The following is a 21,824-nucleotide window of genomic DNA, read 5'->3' as shown; positions in this document are numbered from 1 at the left end:
GGCGAAATCTCAGTACAAAACCTGTTTCAAAACTTGTTCTTGGAGAGTTTAACCTACATTGAAACAGGAGGCATCTGCTCAGAAACACAGTGCATCGGCATGCTTTTTCCAAACATGCCATGTTTCCTCTCCAGCTACGAGGTCATGTTTAAAATGTCAACTAGAAATTTTGTCATCTACGGTTTTCCATTAAGAAGGTACAACTGTTACTTGGAAATTAACAAATTGCACAAAACACAACTGATGGTGTCATCTATCCCAACTTAGAAAAAGCCCCTCTCTTCCTGATGAAGATATGAGGCACCAGAAAAAATTAAGATACTCTACTGCCTTTGTTTACAACAAATTTACAACATTTACAACAAATGCGGTTTCTTTGCAAATAACTGTTGAAGACAAAACATGGTTTCAGTGAGGAAACATGGGAACAGTGGTTAAAGTTGGGAAAAAAAAAGAGAGCTACTATAGAGGTCTTAAAACAATTGAATTTATTTCACCTGAGAGCACGAGAAGATCAAACTCTTCTTTTGCACTTAAAATTTGTTTCTAAAGACTCCGTTGTTCCTTCAGAGACGCAGTTTAACAGCAATAATACATTTCCTTTAATCTCCCCAAACATAAAGGGAGGACATGGTAATTCCTGCAAGCCTCAGCCTTCCTTAAGCTGAACTGCTCTCAAGTACAGTGGGAGGTAAATATCTACAACTGTGCAGCTGTGCAAGCTGTGCTCCTACTAGTTAGCTGCAACTGCCGGGTACTTACAGGCACCTAAACTTCTTTTTGGATCCAGCTGAACAAGTACCACTTCAAGAGATTTCTTTAAATATTAGGTCAATGAAAAATGGTAACTGAGGCCAAACACAAAGTGAGAGCTCAGAACTGGAAGACCAAGGATTTTCTTTCACTATTAACAGTGAGAGTAGCCTTGTACAAACTGTCCATGCTTGCTGTCAAATGGGCAAGACGCCTACTAAAACACACAAGCACCACAAATAGCACCTGTGGCTTCTTGACAGATGTGATAAGACAATCTGGAAGAGATAACACCTAACATCCTTTAAATAACTCTTTTGGACACTGCTTATGGACCCTCCATTTAGATTTGCCCTGTACATAAGAAACAGAATTGAGTTCTCTCCACAATTTTCCACCCAGAGGACAACAGCAGGGTACAACAAAGTGATAACCAAGCAAATGGGATATGGTACAAGCCACAGAAAAACAAAGGCACCTACTGCTCACAAGCAAGAAAGCCTCAGCAGGCAGTCAGAGGAGCCGCAGACTGACAACTCTCACACCAAACCCCTGCAAGATCAGAAGCATCTTCAGGACTTCAGCCAGACCTGCCCACAAGGCAGGGAAGCTGAGCCAAATGCCTGCTGTCACCTCCCCCTGTAATGCGACTTGCTGCCTAGAAATGCACAGCTTCTGGTGCTCTTAACCCCTAACTTACAGGACGAGATAAGCTGCTGGAAGCCCACATGACATCTCCAGATCCACTGATAAAACACAACACACAAGTAGATATCATTAGTAAACATAAGCTACACATTTTTTGTTCTTAAGGTTTCCTTCATTTCAGGTCCAGGTAAGGCACTTTATATCAAAAAAAGCTATATAAAGATTGTTTTGTTTTATCATGAAGCCCTAATTAGTGTGTAATTTATGTGCAGTTTTACTTGTATCCCTTGGAAGGTTAGGAGGTAATAAATTTGGCTCCATTTGAGTGGAGCACAAAGCTTCCATTAATTTTACTCACAGCAAACCCAGGTGCCTATAAATGGTTGCAACAAGAGCAGCTCTTCCCAAGCGGCCCATTTAGCTGCTGTTTGGTGGAACGACTGGTAACAACAATAAACTGGAGACTGAGCAAAACTGCAGGCTGAGGAGTAACACGTACCACAGCCTATGACTGAAGAGTGTAAGAAGCTTCCACCTCCCTTACAGGGCACGTGTTTCAAGAAACTGCTGCACCAGCTCATTAGTGTGAGCACTGCAATCGACAGAAGCCATTCCCAGCAGCCAGATGTCTGAGGACGGAGCAGTTTGATCCTCAAATCCTTACTGGGTTATGCTCAAGCTGTGGGCAAACACACAGCAAATTAGCTCAACTTCTTGCTTTAGGTCCGGAAAAATTGCTGAATCCTGATCAATTGTTAAGACATCAAGAATCACAATCTTCCCTCAGCAATTCCAGGAAGCGATGCGCAGCGTCCTACAGGATATAACCAGGGCCTTTCAGGACAACATCTGCAAGAACTAAATAAAACCACGAAGATGCATTTACTTAGACCATCTGAAAAACCTGTACAACACTGCTGCAGTTGCACAAGTCTTACAGCTGCGAGAGCTGGCTGCAGAAGTGCTGTCAAATGCAGTGATTGATTCAGAGCTGACAGCAGCCACAGCAGCACTGCACAGCACAAGGGCTTACACACACGCCTGGCCCTTGCATTAAAGAAGCTTTAGTAACATTGATTCTCAAAGTCCATCCACGTTTTGCAACACTTTCTTTTCTGGCAGATTTCTGCAGTAGCAAGTACATATTTGATGTCTGCAACACTCAGGGCCAGTCTGGTACCAAAGGTCCTTGAGCTGGTGGTGGTAGGAGAGAACTGCTGCAATTTACAGTGACTGAGGGAATGGCTCCGTGCAATCAGCGTGGTGGTAATCAGCGTGTATTTGTCTTCCTCTGACAAAGTAAACAGCTTCAGTGAAAAAGGCTCGATAGCCACTTTGCTGCTGGGGAGGGGGTTAGGTGCACAGAGGGGGTTAGGTGCACAGAGCAGATTTCTTTTCCTGACAGGGACGCAGGTAGGAGGCACTGAAGGCAAACCCGGCTGCTCTGGGTACCTCTGGGAATCCACACCAGCGGCACAGGTGTGAAACACAGCAGGGCTACCAGCCACCCAGCAGCACAGATCCCGAGCAGCAGCAATACGCTGCAAGACACTAAGGATTCAAGGGCAAAAAGCTTCCTTTTTACCTACTGCAAAGCGTACGAGATGAGCATCCATTGCATTTCAATGTCTTTGCTCAATTCCAGCTCTCAGGAGCCCTGACAGACCACTCTTGCAGCATCCCAAGAAACTCGTGATATTTCTGAAAAAATGAAATCCAATGCACCCCAAATCTGAAGCAGCTGTGCCCAGTGAAAGAATTGTATGAGCTTCTGTATCCATTTCATTGTACAGGGTCCTACACAGGGAAATAAGCCACCAGAACCCCAAGGGATAAGGAGTAGGACAAACCCTGATGGTGTATTTAATTCCTAGCGTTGAATCAAAAAAAAAGTGCCAGCGCTGGCAGAAACAAGGAGGCAGGGCCACATCACACAACGTGCACAGGGAAATAAGAATAAATAAATAAAATAAGGATAGCCCCTTTCAGCAGTAACCTACCAGCTTTGCTATAACATTAGTTTTCCTCCCACACAAAGGTATTTGGCTAAAAGGATGTTCTTAATTCTGTGAGAACTCCTTTCCCAGAGAGCCTTCTGTACCAATATGCACTCACTCTCTCTCTCTTTGTAATTAAAGTTGAAGCATTTCAGTGGAAGCCCTTATTTCTGCAGCGCTCAGAACCGCACAGCTTGCACAACCACGTGCACTTCTTACAACCAAGTGGCTGCATAGTTCAGTGATTGCACGTAACACTTCAATTTATAATAATTAAAAAAGAAACAAATACAGGAAAAAAATGGTATTGTATCTCGGAAGGCAGCACAACTCCACCTCCCCATTCCTCAGCATCACGTTAAGTCAGTTCTGTGTTTCTCATGGACACGGCTCATGAGTTTTGGAGGCAGAGCTTGCATTGACCTCCCTCCTTTCATTTAAGTCAGAAGCTGGGGACTTAAAATGTTCATCTTTGTTCTCCAGCCTTTGGCTTAGCACTTCTGCACTGTTTTGCGAATCTCAGTTCCTTTGAAGAGAGAAACAGGCAGAGCCCCTGACCTCAGAAACATTTGATCTTAGATAACTGAAGAAGAAACTGAAAAATAAATAGTAAATGTATTAAATATTAAATGTTAAATTCCTTTATTGTGTGGAGGGAAAGAAAAATAGCCACTAGCTACACGCAGACCAACAAACGCCACGTGCAGGCCTTAAGTAAAAAAAATAAAAAAAATAGTAGTTTATAGCTGAGATTATTTCAAATGCAATTAAACATATAAACAAGCAAGATTTATATTAGTGCACAAGTGCTAGCCTGTAATTAGTTGGCAGCGTTATATCTAAATTCAACTTTTCTTTATCACGTTAATCTTTAATGAGAACTGCCTTCAATTTTGATGACTTGGTGGAGGAAAAGAAGTGCAACCCCATATTAGCACAGATCTAAGGAGAGAAGTGCTTAGCTCAATTCTACCATCTACTATTTTTTGCAAGCATTTAAAAACACAGCCACTAGGCAACTACTGTAATAGCTGCTAGATTTACTGAGCTGGCTGTTTTAGAGAGCAGGACAAGAAAAAAAAAGTGTAATTGTAGATCAATTAAAAAAACACAGCGGAGTTCAGATCAGCTTCTTCCTCATCACAGAGGTTGGGTAAAATTGCAAGTGAAACAACTATTTCTCTTTTGGCAGAATGTCAAGAAGATGGACTCAAAACACCACCAATTGCATCCTGTTAAAAAAGAAAATGTCCCCCAGATCCTTTTGCCCTCAAAAAGCAAGGATCTCAGCCCTGTGACTTATGCCTACAGGGCTGACAATCTTCAAGGGGAGAGCACAGTGCAGGCATCAGGATAAATACAAGAGCCAGGTTTTGGCCTTACCTGAGCCTTTGAAGCAACCTGAAGCCTCTGGAACCATAAAACAGGATCAGAAAGGGAAGAAAACAGTTTGAAGGAAGAGCGATGGAAAAAGCATTCAGACAAAGCACAGCCAAAGTGAATTTTGAAGCCTGCTGAAATCCTGCTCAATTAAACCTTCCCAGTGTCAAGTTATAAAACAAATGTAGAAAAATTAGTCATCATCTCCCATTTGTCCTTATGCAATATCACCCCACTCATTAGAAAGGTGTCTGCTTTTCTGGACCACAGGACAAATGCAGCAAAACTGGAAAAAAACAAACAAACAAACACCCTGCAAAAGCCTTGTCTCTCCCCAGACAAGAAGTCCCAACCACTTCATCCAGACAGAGTTGCTAGGACAAGGTGATGAGCACAAGCTGCAAAAAGAAAAAAAAATTAAAAAAAGGAAGGAATTCCAGAAAGCATCAATACCCTGCCAGTCCAGAATTACTGCCTGGTTTTCTCCAAACCTATGCCAGGGTGTTAAGTAGCAATGGAAGCGTCAACACCCAAGGAAGCACTGCACAGAATTATCCGACCTAACACTTGAACCTGATGTAGACCTAGGAACTGTAATTTGTTTTAATTAGAGATGACTGGTAAAGCTAATTAAGAAGCTTGCAAGAGCACAGCATCTTAGGAGTACCTCCACACTGCTCAGAGAGCAGCAAAAAGCTGTATCAGCTCTGATTTTTCTATATATAAAAAAAAAAGCCACATTTGCCCATCCATCATATGGTGCAGATGCTTTTTGGACTCCCAGCTGTGTGCTAGTGTAAGGGCACAGCTCAGTTATCTAGCTCTGCAAATCAGTAAATTTCCATTTTGCTTTTCAGATCCAATTTTTAATTATCAGGAGGGTAAAAAAAAAAAAATCCTCCACTTTGTAAAAATGCAAAACATTTTTATTCCTGTTACAAAGCCAAAAACAACACCAGATGGAAACTCATTTAAAATTCTTACATGCTTAGCTGCCTTTCTACAAGGAGGTTCCTACTACCATCCAGACAGCCCTAGGAAAAAAGAAAAAAAAAATCAATGGAATATGAAAGTGATTTACATGATATCAGATGACTGAAAGCACATGAAGACTGCTGAAATCAGTGACTGCTTTCAGAAAACGCCTTCATATTTACTTTGATAACAATGAAAAGTGATGAGAATACCACGCTGCCACAGGTAGATGGACAGGATTTGCTCTTGCAGCAAATCTTCTCGCAGCACTTCTGAGCACACAGCAGTTCCCACCAGAGGAGACACACACCACACGTGTTCCTCAGGGCAGGGGGAAAACCTGGCGCAGCTCTCCTCTCCTAACAATGCTGGGTCACAAGCCAGCGTGTCTGAGATCAGACCAGACTGAGGACTGCCATGCCACTTGCAGAGCACAAAGCAGCCCAAATCCAAATTCAACTCCCTCCTTTTTCCCCTCTGGAGCTGTACAACGAGTGCTGTGAGAGCAGGGGAGGGTCTGAGAGGTGCCCAGAAAAGCAGGCACTTCCAGGCTTCTAATATCCTGAATTTCTGGCTGCAATTTTAAGCTCCTCTGCATGTCACCAGGTCTCATTTCCCACTGGAACTACAGGACCAGCTCTGTAAGTGACTCATTCACAATCCACACAATCTTGAGTGCTTTGCAACTCTATAAAAGAGCACAAAGCATCCTTTCTGGTCTCTTTTATCACTGCTAATCTCAACAGCAAACTGATATGAAAATCAGAAACAGAAAAGTTTTCTAATATTGAAAATACTTTGCAAATAGTGTTAGCGCAGCATTTCTACAGCACTTTTATTCTGAATACATGCAATGGCCCTTACCTGATCCACTCCTACAGAAATCTGAGCAGTGGCATGTCTTTTTAAGAAAGTGAGAGCTGTTAAAGTGCTATATTTACACTATTTGCAAAGCACTCTTTATTTAGATTTCTATGGTAACTGGTGAGAGGACTGCAGTTCGTATTTCGAATGTTTTCATTCCCCATGGTCTGAAACAGTAGAATCACTAAAAAAGAAAGAGAGTTGTAAAGTAATAAGAAAAGACTTGACTTAAATAGAGCCAAGTCTTTACTGAACCATGAGTTCTCAATTGTATTGGAGAACAATGATGTTCTCCAACACGGTAACAGCATACTCATGTAAGTTACCCTGTTCAGTGAGACTTACTACAAGAACTAGAGCCAGGTATGCATTACACACCAAGCAAAATGCATAAGAATTGCATTTCTGCTTTGACATCATCTCACCTATTTGTTGAAATACAGCTTGTGCAGAGGAAACAGGCTCAAGCTTGTTCTCCCATAAGGGATCAAGGACTGGATACACTGTGGGGAACCAGTACCTGCTGCAGGAGTACCGCTACCATCATGGGGAGCACTGTTCATTATTAAACACCGCTAATTAATCTGGGAAGAGCTGCAACAGGGTGCTGCTGCTAGGAACACTGCAGCTCCGGAACAGCCTTTGGCTAGGCTGGCTCCCTTGCAGCTCCTGCCTCCTGTAAGCACCACAGGCCTGCAGGGAGCATCTCCAACTATTGAAGTCTAATACACTAAGATATATGTTACACATCCTTTTCCAAAGAGGACACCAGCCCCAGGCACTAACTAGTCTTTAGCCTCAAATACCAGAGACTAAGTTCCCAGACTATCAGAGAAATTATTTCAGAGTCAACTGCAGCTGGTTTTTATAGGCTATTTCTCTCCCACTTTCCCCCCTGCAGCAACTCTCCCCGTGGCCTTTAGTCTGCTAGAGGCTGTACAAAACCCATTCCCCCTGGGAGGCCACAAGCAAGCCTGCAGCAGGATGAGTTTTGCCCAGCACATTGAGTCAAGCTTCTGGGAATTCTGATTCCTCCTTAGGCTACAGGCTATTTTTAACAGGGAGAGAGGAAATCCTCCCCCTTTCTGCTGCAAGCTTTATAATACATTCACAATTCCCAAGTGAAACTAAACAGGACCTTGAGAACTACCCAAGTCCAGCAAGAATACTTGACGGTTTACCTCGTAGCAAGACAGCCCTAAAGCAACCAGAGGAAAGCAAACCCTGAGCATAGCACAGCACGAACCCCACAGCACCACATTCCCCTTCTCCATGCCCAGAGGCCGGATGGCGCAGAAGGCAGCCAAGGCACCCTTGCTCAGTCACACCTGAGGGCTGCTCTGTCTTTGAAGTCATCTTTCGCCATGCCAGCTCAAACTATTCACCACAGGACACAAGCCTTCTGCCACAAAAGCTTGATCGACACAGGACCAGCCTGGATGGGCTGCAGGGGGACAAGCAGCCCCAAGATGGCGAGGAAGCCGCCTGAGGTACCTCAGGCTCAACCACGCAAAACACCCTTGAGCACTGAGAGCCAGCAGCTTTCAGCAACTCAGGCGATTCACAGAGCCAAGAAAAATCAAGCAGTGAGAGACCTGGGAAGGTATTCACTAGCAGGGCCCCATCAATGGGGACCATTTTGCCCCGTTCCTCCTGGGGCCTGCAAGCACCAGCCGCCCACTTCCTCCCACCGATTCCCACTCCAAAACGGCACCGTCTGAGCGGGGACAAAGGCACGCTGTGTTACCTCACCGCTGGATGTGGAGAGCATGAAACGGCAATACTGGGAAACAGTCCAAAAAAATAAGGGAAACGGGAGTTCTGTGGAACAGAAAACACTTGCAAAGCACCAGGTTTCTGTGGGCTGTCGAGGCCAGTGAATGAGCACTCAGTTTTGCTAAAATGCTTACTTCAGACTTGTAAAGAGTAACATTACACAGTAGAATAATTTCTTTAAATAAGAGCTTGTGAGATACAGCAAGACTGGAATACGTTCTGTCCAAGTATAGCAACCTTAATCCAGCAGTAAGCAGCAGATGGGTCTCCCAGGATCACAGCAGTAGAAAGGTCACCATCACTACTAACACAACAGGATCTCCCTGCTTTTAGCTCTTCCTCTGGTCTTCACAGTGTGCTTCACTAACTGGAAGGTACAAATGTCAGTGAAGAGTCTTTAGCAATCCACCATCATATACATTAAAAGGAAAAAGCACTCCGTTTCTGTCCAGACACTCACAAGCCAACCTTCTGTTGCACGAAATATTGTAGTGTGATAAACCTATGCAAGGACATAGGCTTTTGAACACAAGAGATGATGGTAAAAAAGGGGAGATGATGATTCCTGTCCTCATTTTACAGCACAGAAAGCTCTCCATAAGACGAAAGACTGCACGTGCATAGCAAAAGAGTGGCCAGCTGTCACCCTGCCCATCTTGAGCAGTTACGCCAGCCTGGTACTTAGCTCTTTACGCCATGGGAGTTACTCTGAAAGAAATGCTGTCAGCTGCAAAATGCTTAGACGAGCATCACAAGTCCTGTCGTCTTCTTCCTCGGCTCTTGTTCAAAGCGGCTGTAAAAGAACTAAGTCCTTTAAAAACAAATCCCTTCCCACTTTTCAGTTTGCAGCATACTTTAGCTAGCGTCTTCATTTGTTTGGTTTGCTTGTGCCAATGCTCCTCTCTTTGCTCCAACAACTTCATTCCTGAACTGCTCAGAACTCCTCCTAACACAGAGTTAATGTCACTGCTAACCAGTGGCTCAGAGTATTTAGAAACCACTTGGACACACCGAAAATCCCTGCACAGTTCAAACTGCTCCACATCAAAAAATGGCCCCAAAACCCCTCAGAAAATATCTCTAGCTTACAGCTGCAATGAAAGGAGAGCACATGTACGCACACTTTAGCTGTCCCAGCTAACAAACGTCAAGTTGCTTTACGTGAAAAAAAGGCAAGGCCAATTTTAATCAACCACAGAAAACCCAGGCTGAGACCTTAAAAATGAATAAATAAATATCAGTGCATGAGCAGGGCTATTCACGAGGAACACCACACCAACGTTTTGGTGCATTGTTCTCCACTAGGTGTTTGGATGCAGAGGTTGTAGTGGTCCCTCTGTGCTTCTGCTGGCCTTGCAAACAACGCAAGCCAGCTGTAAGCAGTGTGAAGGCACTAGAGCCATACATTTGCATTACAGGAATTTAGATTCTTCTAACATCTGAGATAATGTTTGAAATGTAGCAGCAGGTCCAGAATCCACCACACGGCCTGATGCTCTGCAGGGAAACAAACCACATTCAGACAATTCTCAGAAGCATTTCATAAGCCACATACCTCAGGTGCCCAGCTTCTTCGCAGCACAAGCAGGAACAGGGAGTCTTCCTTGCTTCCCAGCACCAACCTGAACAGTCAGGCTCCGTTTTGTACTATCAGATAAGAAGCAGCTTTTGGAAAGTTAAAGAGTCTGACAGCTAATCAAGGAAATTCACCCTGGGGAACTGAACACTTAGCTTCTCCAGAAGCCGTGAAACACGTCCAGTTGCTCCCAGCACACAAGTCTAACCCGGCAGCAGCCCGCAGTGCTAAGGCTGTAGCCTAACGCTCGCAGCTTGCCCACAAGGCATCCTCGCCACAAGCACCAGCTTACGCTGGTGTGCACTGCTGTGAACAACGCTGTAAAATCTCAACCTAATAGAAAAGTACCCCTGCAAACTGCCAAGAAGAGACATACGTGTCAAACCTTAAAAAGGTATGAGCAAATGCTCTTGTAGACAAGGCTTTCACAGCACTGACCAGTGACAAGACCGAAGAGCAAGGAACGCAGCGGGGGTGTTCTCTGAGTTCATAGGGCTACCACCAAAAATGCGAAAAGGCCTCCAGAAAACCCCTGCTTAGACCTAGCCAGAAAGGCATACCACACAAGCACTGTTGTTCCACTAACAAAGCAGCCTTTGGGGTGGTTTTGTTTATGCACCGATTAAGCTGTTAAAAGCATTCAAAGGTACCCCACCTATACAAGAGTGCATTCCTCAGGGTGTGCAGAAACAAAAAAAGCCCTCTTTCACTGGAGGTCTCTAAAACTGTAACAGAGAACAGATTGTTCCCTAACATCTTTCACATCCTCCTGTTGGTGTTTCTAAAACTCCAACACGCAGCTGAGGAGACTTAGCTTCCTCCTCACCTTAATCCCTTAGATTCACTGAATATATCAGCAGTTTTCCCCCCCACAGAAACCCAAAGTGAATTTATAAAACAGCAAGGCTTAAAGACCTTCAGGCATAGTGCCATAAAATAATACTATCGTAGAGTCCAAGTGTTGTTTACATACATTACAACTTTATTTGCCTTATAAAAATGAAAAGGACAGAAAGCCTGGACAAGTGACTCATTACAAGTGATTTATTTATTTTTTTTAACATATAAACCCTTTTCTTTTAAACAGTCTCTTAAATGCAAAAAGGAGAAATAATGCAAGAGACATCAACTAGGGTACAGGATCACATTAGAAACACCAGTGAGGCTGATTCTAAAGCACAGATGCACCCTGCCACAGCATCAGCCCAGACTGATGAAGTTGCTTGTTGCTGATGATTATTAAACAAATAAAAGCTGTGAGTTCCTAATTCTTACTTCAGCGTACCAGCTTCATGAAATGAAACATATCCTGTAGCGAGGCAAGGGAAGAAAGTGCACACACCTCTTCAGACAGCTGGCAGCCTGCACGTGGTACATAGGTGGGTTATTGACCAGCAATAAGGGCATTGCAAAAAGTGACGGAGGTTTGTTAGTTTCTCCCTGTATTCCCCTTTAGAAAAAAAAAAAAAAAACAAAAAAAAAAAAACACATTTTGGATTGTCAGGATATGACAGGCCCTCTGGATCCAACACCAGCAGCTCATAATGCAGCAAGAGGCACTCCTGCAGAGATGGGGCAAGGCACAAGGAATGGCAGGCAAGCAGCACACGTGGAAGCAGCACTGCCTGCCCTGCATCTCCTGCATCGCTGGCCAAGACTAGAAACTGTGTGAAAGCCCAATGCTACTCAAGTCAGTGCAATTTTGTCACCCACCCAGAGCACAGGTTCGGTTCAACCAGCTCAGGTGTCCTAACCTAGATCCCCATTTACTACATTGCACTGCTCTTCCATTCTTGCATTTAAAACCTTTAAAACGATCCGTGCCTGAGCACAACCTTTAAAAACAGAAAAACCACACTCTGGAACCATGCTCTCAGGAGAAGACGCTGAGATAAGGCATACTCAGAACTGTAACTGTTCTCGTCTCCAGTGGGGCCAAATTCAAAGTGCTGTTTGGAAATGTTATACAGCCCTGCAATAATTTCAGCCAGGGGGTTACTGCTGTGCTTGCTTGTATCCAGATGCAAAGTCAGGAACACAAGCTGCTGGCATTGCTGTGTTTCTGTATCTTGCTGCCTGAAGTCTTCTTGCTTTACTTCCCAACAAATAAAGCCTACGTCAGAAATTACACTAATTTACATATCTAATACTAATGACCCTCACTTTTTTTTTTTTTTTTTAACCCTTCCTAATTCCCTCACCCTTGTTAAAGTTTAGGTTTAATTTCTTCCCTTCCCACACTTCTGCTGTGTGTTGGCTCTAATTTCCCAGAAACACATCCTACCCATAGCATTGTAGCTGTGCGTTTGGGGAGATTTGGGAAGTTGACCTACAGCTTCTCAAGAAGAAAGTGCAGACTGGGCTTCAGCTTTGAAAACTCAGAGTAAAGGTATTCCAGAGCAAGAGTCTGCTTGCAGGATTCCTCTTCACTTTTCTCACTTAGCATACATTATTATAACAAAAATTGCCATGATGCTCTTTTTCCAGACACCTTCATCTGTACTGTGCAGCACCAAATGCCAAACAGGCGATTTTCAAGCACTGCAAAGGAAAGAAATAACTGTTCTATCCTAAATGACCACCTCACAACCGCACAGGGAGAATCACAAACACAAGCCAGGACGATGTTCATGCAACACACCATGTTTTCAATGCTTCTGAAGTAATTGGCATTGACTGTCCTAAGAAAAGACGACTTAAATTAGAAAGAAAGTGGCTACTGTCTTGGAAAGCACAAAAATAATGGGTACGATCAGCACACCATATACAGAAACAACTCAAGAGCATATACTTGACCCACACGTATAGAATTACTGACTAATGCTCAATCACCATTTAATCCCAGCAGTGTGCTCACACATTGCTTGATAAAACTTCCCCAAATTAACACACATGCCATTACCTGGGCTAATCTTCCAATTTTCCATCAACTCAAGTAATTTTTACAGAGAGTGTCCTTTTTTTGACTGCTTGCTCTTTCTTACTAACTCATTTTTTTTTCTCTGTCCGTATAAGCACTGAAATCTTAGTGTGTTGAAGGATAAGCCTTTTATACCCGTTTTATACAAAAACGGGTGACAGAAACCTCAAATTCTGGCTGTCATTTAAAAAAAAGGTAATCATGCTGAAGGTGTTTTGTTTGTTTGTTTGTTTTGGTTGGTTGGTTTTTAGTTGTTTTCTTTTGTTGTTATTGTTTTTGTTTTTTGTTTTTTGTTTTTTGTTTTTTTTTAAGTGTTATAATGCTTCCTTGCCTTCACATTCTGGCTAAAATCATAAGTAGAAATGACACAAGAAAGGGTGTTTTTTTAACACCATTAATTTTAAGCCAGAACAGAAGCAGGAAGCACAGGAAGTTTAACAGGAAAGCCAGTCAGTTTAATTTTATTGTTGGAAGCTACCCCAAAATATCTTTTAACATTTGAATACAGAAGAAATAAGAACCTTCAAAAACTAAGGCTCGTACCCACCAAAACCAGAGCTACATGTCAAGTGATGCTTTCATCAAGCCAAACTCTAACCAGCGTAACACCACATTCACCACATGTGTATGGATTCTGATGTGATGTTTTATTTAATAGAACCATAAAGCCTTGTTTCCTCAGGATAGGGAGCACACATTTTGAGATAAAAATGCCATTGGGGGTCAATAAAAAGTAACACAACTATCTCCGCAGCACTCATGAAAATTTGGACTACAGCACAGAGAAATGCTCGTAAAGCTGTATTTCAAAGCATGTGCTTTTCCGTCAGCTATCTAAAGATACCGAAGTCATAACGAGCAATTTTGGACCAGGGGATGGGAACCAGCACCGTGCTGGAAACCTGAGCTGAACACTCCCATTTTGCAGCTCTGAGTGTTCGCCAGCATCTGCCCAGTGCCCAGCTGTGCAGCCACATCTCACTGCACATCAGACCCACGCTCCAGAAATTTCAACTAATACAAGTTGAAATTAACCATGGAATTAACCACACGCTTTCATCGTTACTGATTAGTGTTAATTCTAAATAGAGGCTTTTTAGAAGTTAATAGTATATAGGCACATGTATATAAGAGGTGGACTAAAAATGAAAGGAAATAGAGTTCTCACATCTGAGTCACCAGAGTTGATGTATTTCTTGGCATAAAGCTAAGTAAAGACGGAAAAGGAAGAAGAAAGGCTTGAAAGATGAGGTTGGAACACACCCAAGCTTTCCATGTTTCTAAAGCAATTGACATTTACTGGCCAAAGACAAAAAATAAGTTAATCTCAGTTAAAACATTTATTTTAAATTATTATTTTTCATAGTTCTTAAATAACTAGTCACTAAGGCAAGACTCTGGACTACTTGCCTGAATTGCTCCTTATTCTTTGAGCTACCGCATTACACACACAATTATTCATACAGACATATTTTACAAAAAGAATTAAAAGCACAAATGAACCCATACTGGACTGGCTCTGGGAATACCACCAAGACCTGGCAATCAAGCCCAAATTTTTCTGGTCACTACATTAAAAGACCCTGGCCAACCACAACACACAGCGATTTTTGAGAGCAGCTTTGAGATTCGGTATTTCCTGAAGCGTTTTGAACAAGGTGTGCTTTGTGTTTCCTACCCAGTCAAGAGAGGATGGAAACAGGGATTACCACTTGTGCTTTCCCAGGTGATGGATGGGTAGAGGGATGCACACATACTAAACCCTGGTTAGGAAATCACCAGCAACAGTGAGAAAATAAAGGCTCAATGTGAATAGCAGCAAAGGTTTGCAGCAGCCTGCCTCCCATGCCCTTGTGTTTTGAAGTATTTCATAGTTCAATGAACTGAAAGCAAGGATGGAGGAGTGGGACGTTAAGGGCAGTAACATCAGCAGCTGACATGCTGAAAGGCAATATCTGAAGGGACTGTCAGTTCTCAGAGAGAATTAAGCGATATGGATGGACAAGGAATAACAGCAGTGAAATTCAGTAGTGACAAATGCAAATTAATACACACCAAATGCAAACTTGTACATTTCGTTATAAAACCTCTTATGATTTTTAAATAAACCATTAACTCTAGAAAGGAACTTGGAATGGCTCAGCAGAAATCCATATTCAAGATGCAGCCATGGTTTAAAAGAACAAAAAAAATGAACCACAAATTCCATAGCCTTGCATGAACAGAACTGAGATAATGAATGATGTTATTCTGACTATTGTCTTCCAGAAGACAATAGTGCAGGCTCTTCTAGAATACCATGCTGTGCTAGCCACCCCAACAGATGCTGCTAAAGCCAACATGTTTTCAGGAATAGACAACGTGTCTGGCTCTGGAAATGGAAAAAGAAGTAAGGACCTTCTAAGGAAGATGCAGTGCCAAGATCCAGAAAGAAGACCATACAGTCAACCTTAAAATGCAAGCTTTTAGATCGGAGAGTCTGTGGCTTAGTGTTTGTTCACTGCGCAGCCCACTGGAGCCTCTGACACTCATAGAAGTGGGGAAGACACCCCACACAAACAGCACCCAAGAGCTGCTCAGAGCAAGTTAGCTTTGCTTTGAGTGCTGTCTGATCTCAGACTCACCTCTTACATAGCTCTAGAATACGGACTTCGATGATGCTTTAGTGCATCTCCTATCCATTGATTTGACAGACCTTTTTGGAAGCCATCTACCCCAGCCACAGAGCTCTCCTCCTCCTTTTGTTGCTCCACAGAAAAAGGACGCAACAGGACACTCCACATAAATTGCCCAAAGCTTAAATTGTTCTGAGAATTAGATATTAAGCACTGGAGAATGTACAGTTTCCTTAATGATTATCTCAGTAGTGCATGTGTTGCTAAAGACAACTCAACCCTTTCACCTCAGGAAGTATATATTTAGAGCCATGCGTGGGCAAAGATCTATTTTCTCAGAGAACTTAATGTCCTGGCTTGAAGTTTAGATAAATCAATACCCCATAGATTAAAGCACCTCACTGCCCTCTGAGAGGAAACCAGAAGAATTTATTTCCCACTGAAGAAAAATGAAGGCTTTATGCATTTCATAAGCTAGGGAAATACAATCAGCTCTGAACACAGAGAAAGTAATTAAGTTGTCTTTGGAGGCTAAGAATTTAGCCATCGAGATTTGTTATGCTTCTGAAGCGAGCCTCGTGTCCTCGGGTTTCACCAGGCAGAGCAGCACAGCCATCAACCTCCAGCCTCCACTCCTCCAGGCTGCGAACCCTGCAGTTTTCCAGCTGCTGTCACTGCGGAGACACATGGAGCCATCGAGAATTTGGGCCTATGCACGTCTCCTTCTAGGAAACTGTGACACCAGCTGACTAAAGCAAGGCTTAGTGGCAACTGCTTCAAAACAGTTTTTCTACCCAAAGGGATCACTACAGAGCCAGGATATACGAAAAACCTTACTTTGCATTATGCAGTATTTAACATTCATGTTAGGCCCAAGTATCTGCCTTCCTGTCCTAGGAGAGCAACCGTCACTGCTGTCCAAGTCCCTGCTTTTCCAGGCTGTTACCTTCTGAAGTGGGTAACCTCCAGATCGTTCAAATCCCATCTTCTTCCCAGGATCTCCTTTTAAAAGTCCCCTTGACCTGAGACATCAGCTCAGGAAATGTAATCCATTGGACTCTGGGTGGGCCTCCTCATTTTCTTGCATGACTAAAGACCCAGTTATTATCTGAGTGCCAACTGCAAGATGACGACCAGGTCTTCTCACTCTCCTGTTACCAATTCCATTGAACTGAAGTCCTTCAGTATGATGAAAGCCACTCCATATTTTGGAAAAATGCTCAGTGGCTACCTTCCAATAATCCACCAAGCAGCGCTAAGACAATCCCTCATGGGGGATGGAACATCAACAAGTAAATAATTCAACACCAATTATTTCAGTATAGATGCTAGAAGTGCAATGCCATCAACAAGACTGTTATGTACATAAAATAGCTTGCAATTTCCTTCCTTTTTTCCTGCATAACAGTGAATTACCAACACTCAACAGGTCTGCCTGGCTGGAAGACACAAGTGTCATCAGTGAAGGAGACACAACTGGAAATCCTCCACTGTTTCCTCTGGAAGCTCATCAGCTCCAGTCACAGAAAGCATGTCACCACTCGCTGCTCCCAGTTACACTCACCTCTTGGCAGTGTTAGATTTTAAGGCCAGGTTGGAGGTATCCCTGCCCACGGCAGAGGGGTTGCAATTTGATGAGCTTTAAGGTCCCTTCCAACACAAACCATTCCATAACTCTAAAGGAGAACATTTCAACGTGCCTGAAATCCCAGCCGTTGTAAGGACCTGAGGCACGGGCAGATCCCACTCCACTGCAGTGCCTCATTAGTCCTGTCCAGAAACAAACTATTTGCTCTTCCCACTACAGCAGGGTGACAGTGGCCCTTACACAGCTGTCTTGGGCAGAAGCTAGGGGTCAACGCTCCCATTCAGGCACCAGCCGTGCTGTGGAGGCAGGGCTCCATCGGAAACTAACAGCAGAGATCCCTGAGGTGTGCATGTGTGTACTAACCCAGTTCCAAAGTTAAAAACTGAGGACTTTTACCAGTTTTGCCTGTATGCTTTACTCAATCAAAACAAAAATAACTTCCAGTGGGGATCCATTTATTATTCTCTCTGCTATCGTAATTGGGTAGCCTAACTCCTCAGCAGATTAATTATTCCAGTGATTCAATTGCACTGCAATACAAATAAAGATATCTGCATAAAGTAGGCTGCAACGTACTAAAAATTAAGACCTAATTAATTATACATTTGTGCAGCATTGCCCTCTATTAGAGTTTAGAAGACTGAAGGCAACATGCTATTATACATCATGTGCTATTATTCACAGAAGTGTCTAAATTACAGAGTTTGGGAGATAGTAGTTACAAGCTTATTAAAAAGCCATTTAATTCACCATATAATACACAGACTCTGCTAGAGATTGAAATAGGAAACATAAAAGAAGCATCTGAATAGCAAGTCTCAATCAGAAATTATTTCTGCTGCCATAATGACAGCTTTTCCCTCCAGAATTTGGTTTCCCTTCTCATGCATAGACAGCAGGCGCTGGAGAAACGCTTCTGGAGTCTGATTCATGCACTTCACATCTACCTTCTTTAAAAAAAATTTAAAAAGAAAAGCATGCTGAGTACAAACTGTGAGGGGAGTTCACAACTCCTCAGGCAGCTGATGTAAATCAGATAAGGACAAAGTTAAAGGATCTGAAGAAACCACATTTAGTCTGAATGCATAGACCAGAAACTACTGGGGAATGAGGTGGAAAAACACCTACATTGGAGAGAGCAGCGATACAGGTCAGGTTATTTTCGAAGCAGAGAATGTCCCTGGATGTGCAAATAGTTAAATGTGGGGATAAAAGTCAATTCCATATGTGCAACCTATGCTATGGATGCTTTTGGCACAGCTTGCTCACACACAAATGAAGGTGCTGAGTAGCTGTCAATCACATGGCCCTTAATAAGTCCCTGCCGATTCTAGAAGCCCAGCTATTGCCTTTTGTATTTCTTTCCCATCCTTTTTGCCTTGTGACTAATTGATTACAAGCTCCACTAGCACTGGAATTTGTTCAGCTTGGTGGCACACTGGGCAGGAGGGGAGCTCTGGGGATGGGTTTCAGCTGAGTGGCCAGCCCTGGGCCAGGTGGCAGCATCCTGCCGGTCCCACCTCCAGCAGAGCAGGGCTGGGGACCAATGCCAGAGCCTGATGGGCTCCCCAGACCTGTGCATGCCTCCCCTGGCCCTGCACGGACCACTGACTTCTAAATTAAACCATTCCCGTCCTGCGAACGCAAACTCCCAAAAGGCAAATTCAAGGTTTTATGCACTCAGCATTTCTGAAGCCCTTTAATGTCAGAAATAGCTTTCTGAACACTCCCTTCCTTTCCTCTCAAAGGACTTCACACAGCATCAGGAAGAGTGAAGAAAACTTCCTCTCGGAATTTGAAGTATTTTTAAATGTAAATACATAATCAAAACAGGCTCAAAATATTTAAAAGAATTCCTAAACTGTGGTTTGATTCATGTGAAGGGATTTATGTGCCTTTATCACAGAAACCGCAGCTGCTAAGTTAAAACAGTATCTAACATTCCATTTTTCCTCTCATCATTATTCCTTCAGCAGCAATTCAGACTTATCACAGTGTATCTTTTATCTTAACAGTTGATAAGATTTTCAGAAATACAAATTTATACAACTTATGTTTGAGCTAAGAAGGCTACTACCATCTTCACGTCCAAGACGGATTAAACCGCAGCTGCCCCACCACTGCACAACACAAAAGTGACATAAGCAACACCCTTCCCAAATTGCTAATCACTCAGTATACATGCCCTCAGTTAGCAGCCCCAAGCAGAAAGGAGTCCCGCTCCACAATCTGCTTTTATACAGGCCATATATATTTTGTAACAGTAAGAGGTGGCACTGAATTCATCACTATCTGCAATGCATATATATTTGTATTTATCATATACATATTTATAAACTATAAATGTGTCTCATGAGTCTGCTATTATACTAAATTACATTTTGGCTTCACCTCCTCCTGCACTTCCTAGGTGCTGTGCAACTATCCCTGCCAAGTTTGGCCAAAAGAAGTGGAAATGGGTAACAGGAGTTGTACCACTTTCATCACGTTCTACTCTGCTCTAACAACATACACATTATTGTTCGTTTCTTTTCTCCACATATTCTTTCTGCTTGTTCTCAGTGATGTGCAATAAAAGCTCTTGAAAAGAAGCAGCATGAATATAAAATTATATTTAGCCTGAATGTGGTCTTTGAAGGTTTCCAAACCTGCCTTTTTTTGGATTCAACTACTAACTCTTGGAAGAGCTAACAGCAGCACCTTCCTTGTATCCTTGCAGATGAGATGGCCATAACTACTGCTGTTCTGCTGTTGCCTAAACCTTTGCCTTAAAACCTCAAGTCTGGTTTCTCTGTAGAAAAAAAAAAAAAAAAAAAAAAAGGAAAAAAACACTACTACCCTCTTCCCCCCCCCCCCAAAAAAAAAGTCTGGAGAAAAAAAGTCTAAAAATTCCCTTCCAAATTGTTTGCCCTTGTTTTGACCTGTCTTACTGTAAATTAATTTAAAACTATGAGTGCAGTTGTCAAGGCATGAAAAAAACCACCAAAACTGAACTTTTCCATTAAGGAGAGGAAAGAGCTCTGGAACCAAGTAGCTGAATATCAATGCTTTTAAAGAACTGAACAGGAAACTTATGAAATGCAGCCCTTAGCCACAAACATTGTTTTGTTCTCATTTAATCATACTGATGCATCACAGCTTTGACCAAACTTTTAACTGCACATATTTTAGGGAATCAGGCAAGTCTCAAAAGCACCTAACTTACATTTCCAAGAAAATCTTCCCGTTTCAACTTGGAGAGCCCCAGCTCATCAGAGTGCCAGAAGCAGTCCTCCAGAACAGTGCAGCTGCTTGGGTTGCAAACAAGCTGGTGGGCTTTGCCTTCCGCTCTGACCAAAGTGATCACTGAAGGGGAAAAAGAAAAAAACACTTATGATTAAACATTTAAAGATTAAACACTTGATTAAACACAAAATGATTAAACACTTAAACAACTTCAAGCAGGGCCTAGACAGCTCTTTCTGTCGGTGACTCCAGGTCACTTATGAAGTCTTTTCTCATCTTAAAGAGAAAGATTCTCTACAAAAAAAAGGGATGAACTGCAAGTAACCAGCCAGACAAATTTCAGTTGTGCCAACTCCTGGATGTCAGACCACATCCATGGATATATCCACCAATGTGCAAGTTATCATCTACACGACCAGCAGCTGCCATTTCTAACAGCAATGCTGGCACCCACAGCACTTACAGCTTCCATCTGAAAGCCAAAACTGAAGCCAGGTTAACAGATCAAACTACCACCCAGGTAACTGTGGAAGGGGGGTGTGCACAGCACCACAAAAAGCATCCTTGGCAGCAGCCAGGCAGGAGCTGAGACAGGAATTCACCCCTCCAAGGTTCTGAAGGGATGGAGGTGGAGAAATCTCCCCAGAGGCTATGGAAAATGAAGCCGTGGGACGCCTACATCTCCCATCCCGCTGTGACTCAGGAAGAAAAGGCAGATGCATATCGAGCTTACCGCCGACTGCACAGCATTACTCAAGCCGCCTCCCAAAACGCATCAGCGCAGTTACCAACTATTTAATATATGCAGGAATCCTGGCATAAACCAGACATTAGAGCACGTCTTGAATTCCCCAGCACCACCAACATCCACAGGCCCTCTCGTGATGAAACACAATTACACAGTTACGTGGGGAACTGGAGACGGGCACCTTCGTGGCACAACCCCCAACACCCATGTTGTTCTGATGTCTCATAAGGTGAAACACAGTTGCCTTCACAACATAAATCTTCTCATTGGTCATTTTTAATATTATCTGTCACTCTTTTTTAATATTATGTTAAAAGTGTTTGACAATAAAGTGTTTTCCTAAATATAAAACTTTCCCCAAACAACACTAAGAATACAAGGTAGGCAGTTGGATACAACCAGATGAATTAAGAAAGAAAATCAAAGGGCATTTAATAGCAAGCTTGAATTATTTGTTTTTACAAAAACATTAAAAAAAATCAGAACATCAGCCACACTGAACTTTCCTATGCACTTCACCTTGGAGGGGGAAAAAAAAAGGTGCAGCTGGAAAGCCTTTATTAATCTTTTCCTATACTTGTGCTCACGCAGGGACACAAGCGGTGCTGCAAAAGGTTACCCATGGCAAGGGAGATGTTCCATCATGATCACAGTCAAAAGGTATGTCTGCACAGAAAAGAAAACTCTGCAGGTTTAAGTTTTCCTTGGCAGGGAGCACAATCTGCAGGGGGAGATGGAGGAGAGAAGTTTATGGCCCAA

General features: G+C 42.9%; 1 protein-coding gene across 10 annotated transcripts in view; it reads right to left on the bottom strand.

Moving 5' to 3' along the window:
- Nucleotides 1-21,824, bottom strand: part of APBB2 (amyloid beta precursor protein binding family B member 2) — a 158,888-nt gene that overhangs the window by 123,405 nt on the left and 13,659 nt on the right. For all 10 annotated transcript variants that reach the window (XM_032187360.1, XM_032187361.1, XM_032187364.1 and 7 more), the window contains exon 2: nt 20,298-20,437. The gene's annotated coding sequence lies outside the window, so the exon portion shown is untranslated. The remainder of the gene's footprint in view (nt 1-20,297; nt 20,438-21,824) is intronic.

Source organism: Aythya fuligula, chromosome 4, assembly GCF_009819795.1.
Source record: "Aythya fuligula isolate bAytFul2 chromosome 4, bAytFul2.pri, whole genome shotgun sequence".
Lineage (NCBI taxonomy): Eukaryota > Metazoa > Chordata > Aves > Anseriformes > Anatidae > Aythya > Aythya fuligula.
This window is presented reverse-complemented; position numbering and strand designations above follow the sequence as displayed.